The sequence below is a fragment of the Callionymus lyra genome, chromosome 13, assembly GCF_982586985.1.
Source record: "Callionymus lyra chromosome 13, fCalLyr1.hap1.1, whole genome shotgun sequence".
In the NCBI taxonomy this organism is placed as follows: Eukaryota; Metazoa; Chordata; class Actinopteri; order Syngnathiformes; family Callionymidae; genus Callionymus; species Callionymus lyra.
The window spans coordinates 7,944,089-7,966,792 of NC_141830.1; positions in this window are offsets into that span (position 1 = coordinate 7,944,089).

Genomic DNA, 22,704 nt, shown 5'->3' on the forward strand with positions numbered 1-22,704 from the left:
TGTTTAGTCACAATTATTGATTCAATTCAATTCAATTCAATTTTATTTAAAGTGTGTTATCATAACAACGTTATCTCAAGACACTATACACTTTGAAGTAAGACTATAGTTGATTAAGGAAAAACAGATCCCAGCAATTCAACAAATTGATATTAACAATATATATATATATATATATACAGTTTACCAATATATATTTTGTAAATTATTCGACTACATTTATTCGTCCAGCATTTAAGTAACATTTAGGAAGTTCAACCAACTTAATTATAAATAATAAAACAAATTTATGTGTCACAATAAATCCATTTAAGCACAGATTTACTTAAAAGTAACATTTGGCAATATTTAAGGTAAGGTAAAACTTTATTGATTGGAAATTGGAAATTGTTTTTTTTCCAATAGCCACAGAAAATACAGCAATTTTTCATTAAAAAATTAATCATACAAACAAGATAAGTTCATATTATTGAAATGTTAAGAAAATTAAATACATGAATTTAACTATAATTAAAAGGTGTTAATACATGAAATAAAAGGGTGATACAGTGTCTTCTATTCGATTTGGTTAATAGTGAAATATGTACAGTTATATAGATTAGATAACGGTATGTACAGTAATGTTAACTATATATACTTTTACAAATAGTACAGAAACATTTCAAAATATAATATGTATTATTTTAAATCAATTTTTATTTTTTATTTTTTTTACAAAATGCTAATAAGATGAAAAAGTTGTGGCTCCTTTTTTTGTTTACATGACAAAAACCATAGAGAAACCAACATTCAAGGCCTTGAACATGTGATAAAGGTGCAGTGATAGAAGAAGGATCTCAGGCCAGAACTAGCCGGGACCGTTTGTCTTGCAGGACTAAACGGTTCCTGGCTTCAGGGGCCAGGACTGTGTCCAGAGTGGGGGGACATTCCTGCTGCGGCTCCGTTGGTTGCCATAGCGAGATGTAAATGAAACAACAGCATCAGTGCTGCTCCCTCCCCCCTCCTGGATCCTGGACTATCTAAAGGCCTCTATTTAGAGAGTCTCTCTGCTCCGAGGGGGACAAAGCCTTCACAGGGATAAAGGAGGGAGGAGTAAAGAGCATCAGGCCCTGAGAGAGGGAGAGAGAGAGAGAGAGAAGAGCTGAGAAAAAAAAAGAGTGGAAAAAGATGAGAGAGATTATGTCTGGCCTTCTCTTGGTCCTCTGAGAAAAATGACAAATAAAGATTTTATTCCGAGTCAACATTTTTCAACTAATGAGTCGTCCTTCAACGTCTATATTCGAGCACAGATCTGCTCCAGGAGCGTTTGATTCCAACTTCACCACAGTTTCTAAACAATCAATCAAAGCAAAACCAGTAAATAAAGATTTTAATTCATAATTCAGCACAAAACATCAAAAGAGAAACACTTAAAAAATACTTTTTATTAAGAGGATTGATTATGTTACGTTGAACTCATTTGTCCAAAACATCAGATTTATTTGCTCACATTTGTTTCAATGATAAATCAGTGAAGTAATTCAAAATAAAAAATAGACACATTTTTCTATTTATTTGATAATAATAATGAATAATAATAATCATCGAGATAAATCTATTCAACAAAACAATCTATCCATATCAAACTTAAGGCCTGGGGGCTCAAATCCGGCCCTCCAGCTACATCTTTGTGGCCCTCAATAGCTGAAAAATAATAAAAAAGTTTGTTAAAAATGATAACTTTACTGTCTGCTCGTATCGTGACAGAAAAAGAGTGACTTTTTGTATTTATGGCCATCAAAAGATAAAAAATCTAATGATCTAGTTCATGGGTTTCAAAGTTGCAGTTTATGGGCCATTTGTGGCCCATTACATGATATTCTGTGACTCTTTTTTTTAAATGAGATTAAGTAGAATTTTCAGTTCAATGTCAGATGGTTAAAGAATAAGAATCCTCGCATCAAATGTTATTATAAAGCTTTGATTATTTATTAACGATTGAACATTATAAAATAAAACAATACGTAAAGTTAGACAAAACTAATACAAATTATAACACTGAAACCGCACAAAAGATTCATACACAAACAAAATAACTATCAAATTTAGCAAGTTGAGTTTGATATATATATATATATATAATATAAAGGGAGTAAACATTTTCCCTCTGACACGCTAAGCTATAAGCTAATGTTGCTACAAGGTTTTTTATTTCAGTGTATTTTTAAATTGTCATTTATATTTGTGTGTATTTTCTTGTTTGTTTTATAGTTTACACTTGCATATACATTTACCCTCACACTTTATCGATACACGGTTGATAACAAAACTGTAATTTTAGAGAATCTAGACGAGTAAAACTAGCAAAACAACGAGCTAGCTGAGCTGACATTTGTTTCATTGATATATCAGTTAAGTCATTTGAAATAAAAAATACATTAATTTAACTATAATTAGAAGGTGTTAATACATTTAAAAAAAGAGGGTGATACAGTGTCTATTACATTTGGTAAATGGTAAATATGTACAGTTATATAGACTATATAAGGGTATGAACAGTAATGTTAACTACATAAAGTTGTACTTAACTAGCACAAATTAACAGTAAAACCGCACAAAAGATTCATACACAAAAAGAGACACATTTTTTATTTATTTGATTATATTAATGATTAATAACAATCATAAAGATAAAACCATTCAAAAAACAATCTATCCATATTACATGTGTCAAACTCACGTTATATATATATATATATATATGTATATATAAATTAGTAACTTCAAGAATAAGAATGATTATTTTGAAAAAAACTTTATTAAAAATCTCCTTTTAATCAAAGTATTTTTCCTCTGACGAGCTAAGCTAAAAGCTAACGTTGCTACAAGGTTTTTTATTTCAATGGGTCGTGTATTTATTTGTTTATTTTATGATTTACACTCGCATATCTACCCTCACACTTAATCGATCCACGTTGATAACAAATGTGTTATTTTAGTGAATCTAGACGAGTAAAAAACTAGCACGACAACAAGCTAGCGGAGCCGTCCGTCGACACACTTTCCTTCTAAACGAGTGCATCAACCACTCACATCTGGAACTCTTCCTAATTACACCTTTAATGGATCCCAGTTCAAACGCTAATAATCCGGCGTGGATGTGAGCGCCAGGCTCGACGATCCGGTCGTGGAAAAGTTTCCGCTCCACTAATTCCCTCTAGTGGTGCCGAACATGATTGTGGCGCAACATTGAAATGGGCCAAATCAAAAGAACATTGTGGTAATTAGGCTGTAATTCAAGAAATTACCACACGGCCACAACCGGCTTAAATAGTCGTGTTGGGAGGAACGCAAAGCACATTATTTTAATGGTGTAATATGCAAACTATGGCTCGTTTCAATTACATGGTTTAACAACGCATAAACAATGGGAGCCTCGTTATTTGGACGGCGGGGTCCCTTCCAGTCGCAGCGGCCCGTCCGGGGCCCGTGTTGGAACCCTTTCAAAAAAAAAAGAGGGGGAAAGAAAGTCCAAGCGACATTTAAAAGGGGGTAGAAATGAAGGGAATGTAAGCGTTAAATGAACAGATGATTATATGACCCGTGTGCTGTAAAGATTCAATTTCTAACGCTCTAATTAGGCGACTGTCTCCCCATACGTCAGCTCACATCCCACTGCCAATTTCTCACTAGAAAGCGTCCTGTGAGCGGAAATAATTAGGTTTTATTAAGACACGGCTGGTGTAATAAAGAAAATCAAAGGCGGGGGTTGGTTAAATATGATTTTTTTTTAGAATCACCGGTTTGTCACCCGCACAGTCCGCCAAGACTCGTTCGGGAGAGTCCAGAAACCGGAGCTGAGGGGCTCACATTCACACGTCTGATGGGATTAATTCACATTTATGGGCGACTACTGTACTCTGGCAGGAGGCCAGCGGACACGAGGCAGGCGTTTTTTTTTTGGGGGGGAGAATCTGTGACTCAGACAAGTAGATCGAACACTCTCATCGTTGGAACCACCATTTTTCTTTTTTTGGTATCACCTTATCGTGACACAACAGCTTACTTTTGGAGCTTAAATGAAGATTTTATTCAGCATTTGGAACAGATTGTCTCCATTTATTATCATGGATTAAAATAGTGTCGATGAAGCCTCGTGATACAAGTGTTTGATGCTGTATCACGATGCATCTTTATTCTAAATGTCCACAAGATGTCACTCTCTGTTTTTAAATAATGTTAAGGTTTCGTTGAGTTTGAAATATTATAATTCTGAGATTGACATCTAATTAATACTTTTATTTTAGTGAATCATTTTCTACGTCCCTTTATTAACAAAAACAAAACAAACATCATCTTTTTACTCTGTATTTGACACATTTTTATCTGGTCCAATTAAACTCCAGTGGCTTATGAAAAACTTCAGATCATTTACTTCATTAAACTTCTACAGTTTTGGTCACAAATGGTACCTATGATGGCAAAAAAAACATAGAGGAAAACAGTTATGGTACAAAAAATATAGGGCTTCTGTTGCATAAATTACCTGATAGTTGAAGATAATCGTTGTGTGTAGCCATTAGCGTAGCAAACTCTATTAATGCTAAACTAGCCAACATGACAAAAATGAAATAGTTTACATCGAATAATACGTTTTAATGAAAATCCTGCTTAACCAAATTTAGTGGTCATGATGTTCAAAAAAAGGAATAAAGGGTTGAGTTAAAAATTCAAATATGACCTTTTTGCACTGGAAAAAGCTGCTATTTTTAAATGTTTTTTTTATACATATAATGATATCATTAAGGGGCATGGGGGCCACATGCGGCCCTTTGACTGTTTTAATGAGGCCCTCATGAGTTGAAAGTAAAACTGTAATAATGTATCATGTCTTGCAGTTTGATAATTTATATGTTGATTTTCACAAGTTAAATTCTAAATACATACATCTTATTTATTCTCATTATTATTAAATATATAGTATATTTTATAGAAGACATCATATAATAAAAAAAAGAAAAGTTTTTACGAACTTCTATTTAAAACGGCTGTGTTTTGTTTTGGCTTTTTATTTGTATTTCTTCCTTTTATATGTAGAAATAATTACATATTTAATGTTTGACATTGAATTACTTTCTCACTTTTAGGTTATGTTTCTTTGATTTTTTATAATTTAGATCGAGATCGTATGGTTACAAAAAAACAACAAAGAATAAACATTAGATAAAAAAGAAAAATAGAATTGCCATTGTTATAGCCAAAAATGTTTCCTATTATTAAGGCTGTTGTTCATGGAACCTTCTTTCTTTTGTCTCACACCTTCATATCCAATCCTCATCTGGATTAAAAAAATGTTTTATTTTTCAAAATAAAATTATTTCTGACTTTCATGTTATGCCAATAATTTATCCAAACATAAATAATACGAAAGAAAGTACATATAACAACAAGACATTATATTTAAAAAATTATTATTTCCTAGAATTTTCAATTTATATATATAAAAAAATCATGTTGTTCTTCGTTCCTTTTTTTTGTTCACTCAATCATCGTTACTAATTCTCCTATGAAAGAAAGAAAAATAAAAAAATCTTTAAAAAAAATATATAATAAAATAAAGAAAATTCTTTCTTACTTTGAGGTCATGCTCTTGAAATGTGTTATGATTTAGATATAAATAGAATGCCAATAAACTTAAATAATACAAAATAAAATAATTATTAAAATATTAGATAAATAAAATGTTTTTATTTCCAAATAATGTATTAGTCTTTACTTTGGCTCACGCAATCGTGCTCCTCATACTCTTTCGCATAAATAAATATAAAAAACAAAAACATTTTTGACTTCTATGTTCTATTATTTACTAGTGACGGTCTGATGAAGCTTCATGACGCAGTGTCACTATCGTCAGAGTCCACTAGATGGCGTTCTCTGCACTCTTTCCCTTTCGTTTTGAACGACTCTTCTAATGAAACCACATCATTTTCAAACTGATGGCGCCACCTACTGACCTCTTACCAACATGACACTGCTTCATGAAGCTTCATCAGTTCAAGCAAAATAGTTAAACTCAGGTTTTAAACATCGAGCCCCCCCTCAGTGAGTAGTGGGGAGAGACGGTCCGGACGTATGGGCGGACCCTCGTCCTAGCTGACGACATCCTGAGAGAGAGAGAGAGAGAGAAAGAAAGAGAGAAAGAAAGAGAGAGAGAGAGAGAGAGAGGAAGAGGTGCCGGGGCTGTGAGAGAAAAAGCAAGAAGAGGACAAAAAGTGGGGAGCGAGTTAACAAGCGGGAGAGCATTAATTGTGCTCATTGTGAGGGGCTCTTTTGCTGAGTGTCGGTGCCGAGGTGCGGGGTCTCACCCCTCCAGGAGCCCGCCGTGATCTGAGCCGGCTCTCAGGCTGCTGTATTGCAACGCAATTAGGCCACTCAAAGGCCTGCTTAAAGCTGGCTCCTCCGACACACACACACACACACACACACACACACACACACACACACACACACACACACACACACACACACACACACACACACACACACACATACACACACACACACACACACACACACACACACACACACTCGGAGAGCAACAACCCCTGTGGGTCCCCTCCATTACAGGAGGAGGTATATTCTGTCTCTCTTTGAGGCCCCTGCATGAAGAGACCACCCCGGGGAGGAGGAAAAAGAGACGGATTACGTCCCTCTGTCCCTCTCACACTCACGTTTCACTCTCCTCGGGCCCCGGACCCTTCCTGGCCCGAGCAGATTCACATGTAGCTTTCACATGCTCGGGACTCACTTTAAACTCAGATGTAATCCCAATCTGAGCAGATTATCTTTTTTTTAATCTGTTGGAAAATACAATTTGTAAAGTAAGAAATTAATTAAATGACAAGAAACACAAAGTGAATACAACTTTTACTGATAATAATCAATTCTATCTTTTTTATTTTTTTTATAATTCCATCATTTATTTACTGTTTGAAAAATGCATTTGATTCGATATAACAGGAGAATAAATCTAGTAAAACATCTACTTAATAAGAACATTTATCTTATTTCCCCTCAAATACATCCCAGATCGTAGCGAAGACTGTTTAAAGTATTGATTAATAGTTCATATTTGATTCATCTTTAATTACTGTTTTTGTTTATACCTTCTTAAATCACCTCTGACTGGTTTTCGGGCCAAAATAAATGATTTGTTTTAAAGAAAATCAAGAAAAACTATGATTTCAGGAAAGAAAAGTAGAAAACACATATTTTGGGAAGAAAGTAAAAGTACGTTTTGATTATGTTTGAGGCAGAAAGTCACACTTGGTTGGATCAACTAGCAACATAAAGGCTTAACTTGGTTAATGTGAAACAGAACAAATAGGGGTTAGGCCTTTTTACGTCTCTTAGCAAGAACTTCAAGTAGTTAGCAAGTATTTTAATCAAACAAGGAGTGTAAACTATAAAAAGATAGTTCTGAGGGTCGTTTTAAATTTTTTTTCCGAATTTAAGAGATATTTAGTTGGAAACTAAATTGAAGTAAAAGGTTTGAAATCTTGTTAACATGCTAATAAACTTACATCCTTCTAAGCAACAACTACGTTTTTAATTACTTTTACTTTAATTACATTATTATATGTATAACCAAACATTAAAAATAGCAGTTTTTAATTTTTTTTTAAAAAGGGGGTTAACCCTGAAATGTAGGTGATTAACCAATATTTAAATAGATTTGTGAAGCAGCATCTCAACTCTTATATTTTTAAAGCTTCTATCATGGAGAGAATTAAGGGACTTAAATGCAAATGTCAACTTGATGGCACAAGCGCTTTGTGACCCTGGTCTTGAAAGCGCTCTATAAATACTAATTACTTACTTACTTACTTAAATACAACACACGCACGGTCATTACTAGAACAGGAATATTTCTAGACTAAAAAATATATAGTCCAATGAAAGAATTGAGGTTTTGTTGCATAAATCACTTTGTTTTACTAAAAAAGTAGTTTTTTTTGGCAATTTTCTTTTTCCTCTCATCTCTGCCTTTTTCCTCCTTTCATTATTGTTTAAATGAACTTTGTAGTTATATTAGGAAATACTATCTGCCGTTCATACAACTACATAATCACCAATATTTGTCGACCATAATTCTATGGTCTTTTGAAAAACGAAATTTTATTAAAAAAAACTTACTTTGGATTAATTTAAAGTATATTATTTCAGTTTATATACACTTTATTTTAATCTAAACCATAATATGTATAAAGAACAAAACCTTAAAGTGGAAGAAAAAACTTTTTTTTAATCAAGAAGAGGAAAAGGGACCAAAAATAGTTTGAGCCAAATAAAAAAGAAAGTTCGAAGACCACCAGCTTTAATATGACGGGGGTAAAGAAAAACAACTTGTTTTTATATTTAATCTCTTTTTGTATCTATTCTATCTATTTTTTATTTAATATTATTTCAGTTAGTATTAATTCTAGTTAAATGCTAATAATAAAAGGTAAAGTCCAGAAAAACGTCCTTCATTTGATCGGGAAAACTTCTTTAACATTTATTTTAGAAGAGGAATTGAAATCTCACTTTGAATTGGCCATGAACCAGAAGAAGCTTTTTTTCCTGTACTTTCATCAAGATGGGAAAAGATGAATATTTGGGAAGTCACGATGCCACCTGGTTATCTGGATCATCTCCCGAGGAAAAAAGGAAGTTCCTTCGACTCCGCCGTCCAATCAAAAAAAAAAAAAAAAGCTCTAAGACGAACATTTCTGCTACATAAGCACAGACGTCTTTTGAGCTAAAAAAGCGCAGATGACGGTTCGAGCTGGTATCCCGGTGATAGATGTTCCTTCGGCAGCATCCCTCCCTTCCTCCTTCATTATTCATACGTTTTCAACAAGTGGCGTGCGAGCTCTTCCCCGCTCATCCCAGTTGGCAGCGCCGCGAAAAAAAAACGCTCTCCTCACCATGACAGACTTCTCTTGGCTGCACGTCAGCTCGTCTCGTTCCCCCGGAAAGCATTTAAAGCAGATTACCGAGCTAACGCTACACCTCCCCTCTGAAGGGAAAAAAGAAATGAATAAAAAAAAGGAAATTCTGGCACATTTACACCTGCGATTTTACTCAATGGCATCAGCAGATTAACGAGATAATCCACACAATGAGGTCTTTGATTCGTCTTGCTTTGGCAGACAATGATGCCAAGCGTAATGCAAGGGAAGGTCCCAGCATGGGGAAACCTGGCAGAGGCACTTCCTGTTCTTTTTTTTTGTTTTTTTTTGAAGACTCACGATTTGAAAGGAGAGTAAACAGCAGCTCCAGGTTCTCCGCAGAAGGACGTTGCACGGGAGCCCGTGAGCGTCGTAATTCCTGAGTTCCCATCGCTCATCCTCGCCTCGATTAGCCCCACGTGTCTCGTTCGTCAGGCGGTGAAGGCGGAGCAGATGGCGGGAGAACGAAACGGTGTTAGCATGCTGCGGCGCTATGTACCGCCGGCCTTAATTGAAACATCAATACCAACGTGTCAATAACGCCGCCACCTTAGACTCAAGGCTTTTTTATTTTGCATTTTCGGAAGTTAGCGTTAAGTTCATATCGTGGGGCGGGGGGGTGTTTTCGGTCCCGTCGTAGCATCGTCATCTTTTTCGTCATATGTTTTTTTTAATGCTTGGGTAAAGAGTTCAGTATCAAGGCTGGTTTGATCGCAAAAGTTGCCGGAGAAACGGCGAGAAATGAGGCGGGAGCCTCGACCTGAGAGTCTATATTTTTAGCTTAAGTACTTCTGGTAAATATCGCCCAAGACGCCGAGTAGTGTTTCGTGTCTGTGTAGCATGTTAGCATTTTAGCTTCCGCCACAAATAAGCTTTAGATGTAGATTTATTTAATGTTTTTCTTATACATTTTTCTTGTTGATTATCATGCTTTAATGCAAGATGGACGTTAGAGACGAGAAGTTTGGAGGTATTTGGATGTTTTTAAGTGTCTTTTTTAGACGAATAAATGAGTAAGTGACCTTCATACGAACATACATTTCTGTCTGCGACCCAGATTACGCCGCCACCTTAGACTCAAGGCTTTTTTATTTTGCATTTTCGGAAGTTAGCGTTAAGTTCATATCGTGGGGCGGGGGGGTGTTTTCGGTCCCGTCGTAGCATCGTCGTCTTTTTCGTCATATGTTTTTTTTAATGCTTGGGTAAAGAGTTCAGTATCACGGCTGGTTTGATCGCAAAAGTTGCCGGAGAAACGGCGAGAAATGAGGCGGTTAAAAAGGGAGCCTCGACCTGAGAGTCTATATTTTTAGCTTAAGTACTTCTGGTAAATATCGCCCAAGACTCCGAGTAGTGTTTCGTGTCTGTGTAGCATGTTAGCATTTTAGCTTCCGCCACAAATAAGCTTTAGATGTAGATTTATTTAATGTTTTTCTTATACATTTTTCTTGTTGATTATCATGCTTTAATGCAAGATGGACGTTAGAGACGAGAAGTTTGGAGGTATTTGGATGTTTTTAAGTGTCTTTTTTAGACGAATAAATGAGTAAGTGACCTTCATACGAACATACATTTCTGTCTGCGACCCAGATTACGCCGCCACCTTAGACTCAAGGCTTTTTTATTTTGCATTTTCGGAAGTTAGCGTTAAGTTCATATCGTGGGGGAGGGTGTTTTCGTCCCGTCGTAGCATCGTCGTCTTTTTCGTCATATGTTTTTTTAATGCTTGGGTAAAGAGTTCAGTATCACGGCTGGTTTGATCGCAAAAGTCGCCGGAGAAACGGCGAGAAATGAGGCGGTTAAAAAGGGAGCCTCGACCTGAGAATCTATATTTTTAGCTTAAGTACTTCTGGTAAATATCGCCCAAGACGCCGAGTAGTGTTTCGTGTCTGTGTAGCATGTTAGCATTTTAGCTTCCGCCACAAACAAGCTTTAGATGTAGATTTATTTAATGTTTTTCTTATACATTTTTCTTGTTGATTATCATGCTTCAATGCAAGATGGACGTTAGAGACGAGAAGTTTGGAGGTATTTGGACGTTTTTAAGTGACGAATAAATGAGTTAGTGACCTTCATTCGAACATACATTTCTGTCTGCGACCCAGATTACTCTGAAAATAATCTCAACCCCAAATGTGTACAATGTTGTTTTTTGAAGGCTCAAAAAACAGTAGAAATCTAAATATTTTTACCAAGAAAACATGGAAAAAATGCCACCTTAATTGAAACCTCAATACTTTGTGTCAATAACGCCGCCTCCTTAGACTCAAGGCTTTTTTATTTCCGTTTTCGGAAGTTAACGTTAAATTCATATCGTGGGGGGGGGGGGGTGTTTTCGGTCCCGTCGTAGCATCGTCGTCTTTTCGTCATATGTCTTTTTTTAATGCTTGGGTAAAGAGTTCAGTATCACGGCTGGTTTGATCGCAAAAGTCACCCGGAGAAACGACGAAAAATGAGGCGGTTAAAAAGGGAGAGTCCGAAAATTCGACTTCACTCATTTTCTACTCGCCCTTGTGTCGACTGAGAGTTGGGATTATTTTCAGAGTAATATGTTCCTTTTTTGGAGTTACAGGCAAAATTGTGTGTTCATGCTAATGTAGTGACCAGAGCACAGTTCGTCTTCGTCCAAAAAGACACACCTAAAAACATCATGTAACGTCCATCTTGTATTGAAGCCTCGACATGAGAAGTTGTTCCGAAAAAATTAAACGAGTCTATATTTTTAGCTTAGTGACCATCATTTGGACATACATTTCGGTCCACGACTCAAAAAACTACTCAAAAAACTCTGAAAATAATCTCAACCCCAAATGTGTAAAATGTCTTTTTATGAAGGTTCAAATCAAGGGAGAAATCTACATATTTTTAACATGAAAACTTTTAAAAAAGGCCAAAAATCATCATCTCTGAAAATGGCAAATAATGTCGCAAAATTCAAGAGCGCAAATAAATGTTGCCCAAATGTGTAAAATGTTGTTTTTGAAGTAAAAAAAGAGAGGATAAATCAACATATTTTTAACACGAAAACTAGTAAAAAATTCCAAAAATCAACATGTCTGAAAATGGCAAATAATGTCGGAAAACTAAAGTATGATGAGGGTGAGTAGAAATTAGGTTGATCTTATATTTTAAAGAAATTCAAGAGACGTCAACTTGATGGCACAACACATGCAGGTTAATAGAACAGGATTATGTCTAGACTATTCTAAAATGACATCAATACTTAGAAGATGTTTTCTATCATGATCAACTGTAGAATAAATTAATATTTTCTGATGTAATTAAGGTTTTATTCAATATGAAAGTTTGTGAAGTTCATATCAGAAGTGTGTCTGTATGGAGTTCCCACCGCAGCACCTCCTCTCTCTCCGTCACCTGTTTTCTTTAATGGATAAAAACTTCGGGGAGTTCAACGCGACGGATGGTTTGATCGCAAAAAATTCACCCGAGAAACGGGCGAGAAATTAGGGGAGCCGGGAATTAATTTGTTATTTGTCCGACTCAATGAGGAGTGACACGGGCGGCGTTAATGAACGGGTAATCCATTTCTTGCTGCGCCGAGCCGAGTTCACCCTTCAATGAAGAGGAAAGAGACAAACATTGCTTTCGCTAACCTCGGGAACTTGTCGAGGTAAACAGAGGGAATGTGCTCACACCTTTTTTTGGGGAATATTTTTTTTTTTCGTGGCTGGAAGACTGATTGAGTTTGAAAGAAAGTTAGAGTTGTATCATAAATAAACTATTGTGACACGTGAACTCACGATTTTCTTTTGCTTTGTTCCCAGTTCTTCCTGATATCCGTGTGGAGGTTTGGACTTCCTCGAGTGTTCCTGGACTCTCCCTTGTTTCTCGAAAGTCTTGGAAATCGTCACCTGATCAACCTGATAAAAGCCTTTATTGATTACTAATCAAGAGAAATACCTGATCAGACGTAATATTGGGGATATTATTCTCTGTTTGTGTGGCGTTTTTTTTGCATAGTTTTAGATTTAATCCAGATTGTGTGGTAATTTTAATTAATTTTCTTCGGAAACATTGAGATACACTACGGTATAATATATTGTTTGTACAAAATTAATCTCTTGAGATTAAACTATTTTGAAAATCTATCCTTCTTTGGTTTTTTTTTTATGTGGTTCTTTTCTGGTTTCTCCTCTAGGATGTATTTTCTTTTCATCATAAGCAGCACCTTTCAGTTTGTCATCCTATTTTATTATTTGTACACGGATTCATTCATTCAATTGACTAGGAATGAAAAACAGGAACATATAAACTGGATAACAGCATAGGTGAACATGGTTGTGACAATACACTGATCGAAATCGAAAGGTTCTTTATCTGATTAAAAACAATTAGTTCACATATATATGTATATCTTTATTTTTTGGCTTTAAAATACATAATTATTACAATAAATATCATGGTTTGTATTTCTATTAAATTTGTGTAAAACAAAGTTATTCTTTTTTTCAATTAAAATGCTAATATTTACTGTGTGGCATTGAAATTTCCAGCCAATAGATGGCAGCAGTCATTACATCAACGCAGCACAATGAAAAAATCCTGCAACATCCTGGCAGTGACTGAGGATGAGAGGATACAGCTCGATTCCACCAGCTGATGTTTGGACATACTTTGGTTTCAAAACAGATGAATGCAGTTATGACTATGTCAAGAGTCATGTGGTCTGTAAATTCTGCAACACCAGAGTACTACAAAGTACTCAACAATACTACAAGATCTACAATCATGTTTTTCTTTCCCCAAAGAATCCAGATGTTATTTTCTATTCACCAACACTATATGAAACAATTCCTTTCTGTATTAAGACTCATTGTTTTATTTTCCCAACATTTTTAGGTCGGTGGCAAACAAAAAAGCACCTTAAAGTCTTGGAGAAGATGACTTATATGGGTAAACAGGAGGGGTCTCAGCACCCAGCCTCGACAGAGTTAAGTGTGTTGGAGGAGATGTTGTGGTCCGGCAGTAAGAAAGACACCTAGTTATAGACGGAGGTGTTCAGGTCAGGTGTGGAAAGTTTCTCCATTTTTTTGCGAACATTTCTTCAAACTACTAACCCTCTATGAAATAAACAAAAATTGTCTACGGTCTGATCTTTTGCATTTATTTTTTGTTCGTTTTGTGAGTTTTCTGGAGGTTTGCGATACGTTATCGTTCAAATTTACATGTGGAATTATTGCTTTAATAATCTCTACACCATATTTTCTCAAGGAGTAAAAATAAACAGTTGATTTCCCAGCCAGCCGTCATTGATGGGAGCCTCAGTTGGACTGCGGAGAAGATTTGATCTTTGCTCAAACCTTCACAGGGAGTTGATGTCTCGGAGCTGTGAGGACTCCCGAGGCAGCAGCTGTGCAGCGGGGGTCCTTCAGTGATCCAGTATTTTACCAGGAAAAAAGAAGCGCAGCAACAGATGAGACCGTACACAGCGCTTTCAATTATTTCTCACGGCGTTCATGGAAATGGAAGCACAGCAGGGAGCAGCGCTGTCGACGACAAACCATGAAAAGACACGGAGCGGAAAGAGATCTCCGGGGCTTAAATACATGCCGTCATATCTGTGATGAAGATCTGGGGAAAAAAAGAAAAAAGATGGGAGGAACAGCTGAGAGAGTACAGCTGATAGAGAGAACCCGTTTTGAATCAGTTACAATATTGTTGTATTGACATAGAGAGACGATGGAGTGATCTGATGATGTTCACCCACTCCTACTTAAAACATAAGAGATGCATCCTAACTTTGCCTGAAATAAAAAGCAGCTAATATGTTTATTTTTTTATTTTAAGTTTCCATTTATGATTTTATTTTTTTTTAATTAACATTGTACGGTTTATACAATCAAAGTTTTCCGTAAACTAACGTGGAATTCTATCATGAATTAGTTGAATCTAATTATTTTCAATGTTTTATCATTAAAAATCGAATTGAAATAGCAATACAAATGTGTTGTATCAGATGTTTCATGAAACCTCATCAGCTGTTTCATGATACAGCTGATGATTTTACATGAAACCTCATTAGCTGTATCATGAAACATCATCAATTGTTTAATGATACAAATGATAATTTTTCAAAAAACATAACCATGAAATATTATCATCTGTTTAATGAAACAGCTGAGGATTTTTAATGAAACATCATCAGCTGTATCATGAAACATTATCATCTGTTTAATGATACAGCTGATGATTTTTAATGAAACATCATCAGCTGTATCATGAAACCTGATCAGATATATCATGAAAACGTTTCAGCTGTATAATAAAACAACCAGCTGTTTCATGAAACATTATGAACTGTTTCATGAAACCTAATCTGCTGTTTCATGAGACATCATCATCTGTTTAATGATACAGCTGATGATGTTTCATTAAAAATAATCTGCTGTTTCGTGAAACATTATCAACTGTTTCATGAAACTTCATCTGCTGTTTCATGAAACATCATCTGTTTAATGATACAGCTAATGATGTTTCACTAAAAATCATCAGCTGTTTCATGAAACCTCTTCAAATTTATCATGAAAACTTTTCAGCTGGATCATGAAACCTCATCAATATGTTTAATGAAACCTCATCAAGATGTATCGTGAAACCTTATCAGATGTATAGTGAAACCTCATCAGCTGTTTCATGAAACATTATCAACTGTATCATGAAACCTCATTAGCTCATCACTAATTTAATTGTTGATTGAGAACTGAAAATGTTGACTAATTGTAACTATTTGTAAATTTTTAGTAAAGAAACATCTATAAAAGAGTCAGTTGGAACACTTTATTATTTTCAGAAAATTAATAATTTTCAACTGTAATGGTCTCCTAGATTCCTGCTTTGCAAGAACAGTTTCATGATACGTTGGACATTAATTGTATTTGGTTTGTGATGCATAACCTTGTGCATCAAGGTGATAAATATAAGATGATTTTGTCATTTTGTACAAATGGACGTTTATTAAAAGTGTAACCTAAAAGGTTTTAAGGTTTACTTTAACGTCTTAACAACTCCTGCTCGCTTCATCATCTTGTCTCGAGCAGTTAACCAGGCAAGGAGTTTCCTTCTCAAAGACGTCAGAAACTAGAGCTTCTCTGCTTTTTAAAGCCTTTTCTGTGGCTCTACTCTTGATCCAGGAGCGACAGCGACAGCGAGAGATGTTCCTGGATCGTCCTCAGTCGAAGAAGAGCGTCCGCGATCCTCCCTCCAGAGCCCTGCCTCACATAATAGATCCAACAAAAGGCATTATTTGCAGGGCAAGTCTTTCTCTGTTGCTCTCATCATCCATGTACTAATTCAACAGACACACACACATCTTAAGTGTGTTTGTGCATGTGTGCGTCCAGACCAGAGGTTGGAAGGTTTGTTTGCCTCGCGGCCAGCGATCGATTTATCCTTTTTGTCCAATTAATTTCTTCTCTTTGCCTTCGGAGAGCCATTCAGATGAGTCTCCGGGGGAGGAGGAACGTTGGCGAAGACGTCATCCGGGACAGTGTTTCCCTGCAAGGACACGAGCCGACACCGATTCAACGTCTGTCTTCCAGCAGCGCAATTCACTCAGACCTCTCGTTGACCTTGTGATGCCTGGAATCAGCGGCGATTTCTGTTCCAGTCGAGCTTGAGCTGCTCATGTTCTTGTAAACGATTCAAAATCAGAACCTACTGGATCTGATACAGTCACGTGAATAAAATATTGTAGCTTCTTGTTTTCCATCTATTTATCATTCATTCTTTGTCTGGTATAACTAGAGGTATTTTTCTTCAAAGATAATCATGAGAAGAACAAGCTTTCAATTGTTTAAAATGTATTTATTTCAGTCTCATTTTGTTCTTTACATGTGTTTACAGAACATCAGTTTAATACAAAAATAAGTTGTACTATAGTACTACAGTAAGTTTAATACAACTGTACACCATACACATGTTTTGGTAAACTTGAAAGCACGTTCTTAGAATTTTCAACAATAATCGACAGATTATAAACTGTATCAAAACAGTTTTTAACTGTGATAAAATAAATCAAAAGTAATCAAATAAATTCTCAACCTAAATCAAACAACTTTCAACTACAACCAAACAATTTTCAACTATAATAAAACTATTAAACTGTAATCAAACATTTTACAACTATAATCAAACATTTTTTAATGTAATCAAACAATTTTCAACTGTATTTAAACAATTTTCAACTATAATCAAATAATTTTCAACTATTATCAAACAATTTCCATCTGTATTCAAACAATTTATTAACTGTAATCAAACAATTTTCAAATGTAATTAATCAATTTTAACTTAAATCAAACTCTTTTCAACTATAATCAAACTCTTTTCAACTATAATCAAACTCTTTTCAACCGTATTCAAACAATTTTCAACTGTAATTAAACATTTTTTATATTTTAATCAAACAATTTTAAATTTTAATTAAACCATTTTCAACTGTTATACATTTTTTCTTAAAATATAATGAAACAATTCTCAACTGTAATTAAACAATTTTCAACTATAATCCAAACAACTTTCAACCGTTACCAATATGCTTTGCCGCCCAGTCGTTCATTGACAGAAGTCGATCATGTGTGACATAGCAACAGAGGTAGAATTTAAACCCAGTAGTGTGGGGACCAATCAGCCGTCAGTTAACATAGCGGTGTGTAGAAAGAGGGGGACACCATGATGTTTATCACACGGACAAACAAACACCTTCAGCTCAATCTACTTCAGTGTATAGTTGCACACGGTTCAGGACCAGAGGAGAGAAATCCTTCCAGACTGTTGCTCCTAAGCTTTGGAACGATCTTCCTCTGTGTTTGATGATCTATTGACTCCTTCAAGAAACATCTTAGGACATTTTTATTTGTCAGGCTTTTCCTTGATTCTCTGGAACTCCTGTTGTGTTATCAGTTTTATCTTGATCTTTAAAATATATACTTTATTGAATATTGTTTTGATTGTTTAAGCACTTTGTGACCCTGGTCTGGAAAAGCGCTATACAAATAAAAATTACTTACTTACTTACTTACTGTGACAGCAAGTAAAACCAAGCATGGAAAAAACCAGCAACCGCACATAGAAAAGTTGCTTCTAAAAACAAGCAGTATGAGTAAAAACAAATAAAAAGTGATGCATATATAGAGAAAATGGCAAAAGATTTGGTTTAATTAAATATGGGAAATTCAAAATGTTTGTATTTTGTGCTTTTTAAATGTATTTATTCACATTTGTCTGCTATATTCATTTGACCAACAATGATGAACCGAACAAACCTATTGTATTAAGACAAAGTAAACACTTTAAAAAGGATTTAAAAGAACAAAACAATAACAGTAAAAATATCACAATATAACAACCATTATAATACAATAAAATATAACAATAACACAATAAAAAATATACATGAATCATTAGTACAAAACAGCAACACAAATTGAAATTTCAGCAGCAGTGAGAAGATTGTAGCGGCAAAAAATCTCTCCTTCCTGCAGCGTGGATGAATAAGTCCGGCACTTTAAAAAGAAACGAGTATCTTGTTTATGGTCGTCCAGATCCAGGAGCTGACGAGAAACAACTGAAGAACTGTCGTGGAAACGAGCAGCGACGCTTCTAATTGCACGCCAACATGAAAGAGCGACGAGAACCAGGCCCAGACAGCTGGACCACGATTGTGTCGCACGACAATGAAGCATGTTTCCTCTTCAAACACCGAAGCCCGGGAGAGAGACGATGAATCGGTGTCCACGCCGTACATTTTCCCGCCACAATAACAAGTGTCGCCCGATGATATTTAATTGTCGCTCACGATGTGGCGTCGGCGAGCAGATTACGATCAGAATAACAATATCTCCAGGTTCTGATTCCACCGGCTGATCCCTATGATTCTGACATTTCCACATCTTATTACTCAGACTCCGGGATTTGTATCCGAAAGCCTCGACGGGAGCGGCGAACAGAATTGCTGCATCTGCACAAATCCTACTGTAGTGCCCTTACACACACACACACACACACACCTACACACACACACTGAGTCATTTCTCAGTGTCTCGGTGAGCGACGTCTGGCACATCCCTGTATGTGAGCGTGATCAATGCAGATGCGTCTGAAGGGAAATTGAAATCCATAGGAAATTAGGCGGCAGCAGTGATTTATTGAAATAGTAAATCAAAGTGTGTGATGTTGAAGAAGTGTGCGATCAAGCTCTCCGTAGATCTACCTTCAATCAGACTTTTTTCTTTTTTTTTTTCAATCGCCCCCTCTTTATTTCGGGCACACCCATTCAATCCGGTCCACAGGGGGGGTAACGGTTCCTCGGGATCAGCCCCCCTCCCGAGGGTCGGGGTGACACGGCCTTACGGACACAATGCTCCGCGGGGGGGCCTGTGAAGTGAAAGGAGAAAGAGAAGCATTGATCTTCTGGTGACGCTTTGTGTGCCGTGGTGTGTCTCACTTGTTGTGTTGCTGTGAAATGTCAAGACGATTTTGGTGCAAATATTTGTTTCCAAATCGTTTGAGTTGAAAAAAAAACACCAAGAGACCTCATGAATAATAAAAACGTTGCATATTTACAAACATCTTAAGTGGTGAAGTGAACGATCAGATTTTATTGTTTTATTAACATTTTTTTTAAAATTATAATGTGCAATATGAGGGAACAAGTATATTTTCATACATAAGACGCATTAAACAGGGTGAAGGTTGGTGGTATTACTCTGTAGTCAGAAGCCTAACATGGAGAATCATGGAGTAATACCATGAAGCCTCACAGAGTAATACCACAAAGCCTGGCAGAGTAGTACTACAGAGCCGCGCGCAGTAATACTAAGGAGCCTTGTGTAGGGTATTCAGAAGCCACACAGAGTAAAATGAAGCCTCATGGAGTACTACTACGAAGCCTCATGGAGTAGTACTGTGCAGCCTCAAAGAGTAAAAAGAAGCCTCATGTAGTAGTACTGTGCAGCCTCAAGGAGTAAAACGAAGCCTCATGTAGTAGTACTGTGCAGCCTCAAAGAGTAAAACAAAGCCTCATGTAGTAGTACTGTGCAGCCTCAAAGAGTAAAACGAAGCCTCATGTAGTAGTACTCTGCAGCCTCAAAGAATAAAACGAAGCCTCATGTAGTAGTACTGTGCAGCCTCAAGGAGTAAAACGAAGCCTCATGTAGTAGTACTGTGCAGCCTCAAAGAGTAAAACGAAGCCTCATGTAGTAGTACTGTGCAGCCTCAAAGAGTAAAACGAAGCCTCATGTAGTAGTACTGTGCAGCCTCAAGGAGTAAAACGAAGCCTCATGTAGTAGTACTGTGCAGCCTCAAAGAGTAAAACGAAGCCTCATGTAGTAGTACTGTGCAGCCTCAAGGAGTAAAACGAAGCCTCATGTAGTAGTACTGTGCAGCCTCAAAGAGTAAAACGAAGCCTCATGTAGTAGTACTGTGCAGCCTCAAAGAGTAAAACGAAGCCTCATGTAGTAGTACTGTGCAGCCTCAAAGAGTAAAACGAAGCCTCATGTAGTAGTACTGTGCAGCCTCAAAGAGTAAAACGAAGCCTCATGTAGTAGTACTGTGCAGCCTCAAAGAGTAAAACGAAGCCTCATGTAGTAGTACTGTGCAGCCTCAAGGAGTAAAACGAAGCCTCATGTAGTAGTACTGTGCAGCCTCAAGGAGTAAAACGAAGCCTCATGTAGTAGTACTGTGCAGCCCCAAGGAGTAAAACGAAGCCTCATGTAGTAGTACTGTGCAGCCTCAAGGAGTAAAACGAAGCCTCATGTAGTAGTACTGTGCAGCCTCAAGGAGTAAAACGAAGCCTCATGTAGTAGTACTGTGCAGCCTCAAAGAGTAAAACGAAGCCTCATGTAGTAGTACTGTTCAGCCTCAAAGAGTAAAACGAAGCCTCATGTAGTAGTACTGTGCAGCCTCAAAGAGTAAAACGAAGCCTCATGTAGTAGTACTGTGCAGCCTCAAAGAGTAAAACGAAGCCTCATGTAGTAGTACTGTGCAGCCTCAAGGAGTAAAACGAAGCCTCATGTAGTAGTACTGTGCAGCCTCAAAGAGTAAAACGAAGCCTCATGTAGTAGTACTGTGCAGCCTCAAAGAGTAAAACGAAGCCTCATGTAGTAGTACTGTGCAGCCTCAAAGAGTAAAACAAAGCCTCATGTAGTAGTACTGTGCAGCCTCAAGGAGTAAAACGAAGCCTCATGTAGTAGTACTGTGCAGCCTCAAGGAGTAAAACGAAGCCTCATGTAGTAGTACTGTGCAGCCTCAAAGAGTAAAACGAAGCCTCATGTAGTAGTACTGTGCAGCCTCAAAGAGTAAAACGAAGCCTCATGTACTAGTACTGTGCAGCCTCAAAGAGTAAAACGAAGCCTCATGTAGTAGTACTGTGCAGCCTCAAAGAGTAAAACGAAGCCTCATGTAGTAGTACTGTGCAGCCTCAAGGAGTAAAACGAAGCCTCATGTAGTAGTACTGTGCAGCCTCAAGGAGTAAAACGAAGCCTCATGTAGTAGTACTGTGCAGCCTCAAAGAGTAAAACGAAGCCTCATGTAGTAGTACTGTGCAGCCTCAAAGAGTAAAACGAAGCCTCATGAAGTAGTACTATTAAGCTTTGCAGTACAATAATACGCATGAAGCCTCACAGTATTACTAAGGAGCCTCATGGAGTAGTACTCAGAAGCCACACAGAGTAGAATGAAGGGTCATTGAGTAATACTATGGAGCCTCGAGGAGTAAAACAAAGCCACACATGGAGTAATTCGTCGTGAGCCTTATGGAGTAATACTAAGGAGCCTCACAGAGTAGTAATACGTAGTGTCACAGAGTAGTACTAAGGAGCTTCACAGAGTAGTAATACGTAGCATCACAGAGTAGTACTAAGGAGCTTCACAGAGTAGTAATACGTAGCATCACAGAGTAGTGCTAAGGAGCCTCACAGAGTAGTACTACGGAGCCTCAGTGTCTCTTTATAGCAGATTTTTGTGCGCCGTTTACAACATCAGATCGGTTCAAGGTTAGTAAGTACAACCAGAATTAAAAGTCAACCGGATTACAAGGTGCTTTTTGAAGTGGATTTCAGGTGCACATTATAGTCTAGTCATTTAGATTTGGGATCTGGCACAGAACTGACATTTTGCTTGAAGCAGGGAATATTTTCTGGAAGCCTCTCAATCTTTAAAAATGTCTATTTTAGTGTCAAATACTTGATTTTGGCATTTTTTAATGGCTGCGTAAAGGCACGTTGACATTGTACTTAGGTGGCTCATGGGAAAATATTCAAACTAGCGGTGAACACGAGAGTCGTAACCAGCAGGACGAGTGCAACGTTAGCTTGGTAGCATTTTGAAATCGATAGCATAAATTGAAGGACGTTTAATCAACACGACATATATTAGAAAGTAATTCAGTATCCAGTAAAATCGTCCTCCCTTCAGTTTCCCTTCCATCGACAGATCTCTTCTCTTGCTAAAAGCTTTACTTTTGCAGGAAGAACTCATGGTCTGGCTCCCGGGAATTGTCAAGTTAGTTCCCGAAACTGTTTGGCTTGGTTACCAGAGGGATCACAACATCATCTTGCAACGAATGACAAAACACACGACAAAGTTTCTTTGAGCTTCGATTCAATGGTATTCCAAGAGCAGCAGAGGATAGAAGTGCGAAGGACAGGACAGTCACACGGAAGAAAAACTGCTCCTCAACTCTCAGAATCCATAGATATCTTTTTTTTTTAAGACG